Source organism: Rousettus aegyptiacus, unplaced genomic scaffold (genome assembly GCF_014176215.1).
Source record: "Rousettus aegyptiacus isolate mRouAeg1 unplaced genomic scaffold, mRouAeg1.p scaffold_m13_p_3, whole genome shotgun sequence".
NCBI lineage: Eukaryota > Metazoa > Chordata > Mammalia > Chiroptera > Pteropodidae > Rousettus > Rousettus aegyptiacus.
The window spans coordinates 130,348,856-130,349,642 of NW_023416306.1; positions in this window are offsets into that span (position 1 = coordinate 130,348,856).

The following is a 787-nucleotide window of genomic DNA, read 5'->3' on the forward strand; positions in this document are numbered from 1 at the left end:
AAACAATCATTGATATAGACTGAACAGTTGTGTCCCCCCAAATTCATATGTTGAAATCTAATCTCTGAAGGTAATGATTTTAAAAGGTGAGTCTTTTGGGGAGATGATTAGGTCATGAAGGCAGAGACCTCGTGAATGGGATAAGTGCCTTTATAAAACAGACCCCAGAGAACTTCAATGCCCCTTCTGCCATGTGAGGACACAGTGAGAATGTTAAATTTCCCCAACCATCGACATCATCATGGCTTGATGACCCAGGATCACCTGAAGCAGATGATCTTCCTGATGTATCATCAGGTCAATAGCAGCCTTACAGGGTCACTACGCCTATGCCATTCACCTCACTTTGTCTCATCATGTTAGCATTTTATCACCTCACATTATCTCAAGAAGAAGGGCAGGTACAGTACAATAAAATATTTTGAGAGAAGGAGAGATCACATTCATATAACTTTTATTATAGTATAGTATGATTATCATTCTATCTTATTATTAGTTACTATTGTTAACCTCTTGCTGTACCTAATTTATAAATTAAACTTTATCATAGCTACGCATGCATAGGAAAAAACATAGTATATATAGGGTTCAGTATATATATTCACACATATATACATATATGTATATACACATATATATGTGTGTGTGTGTGTGTGTGTGTGTGTACTTTCAAGCATTTACTAGAGGTCTTGGGATGTATCCCATGGATGGGGGAGACTACTGTGAATATATCTGGTATAATTTTTTTAAAAAATATAGATTAACAAAGAGGAAATTTTAAATTATT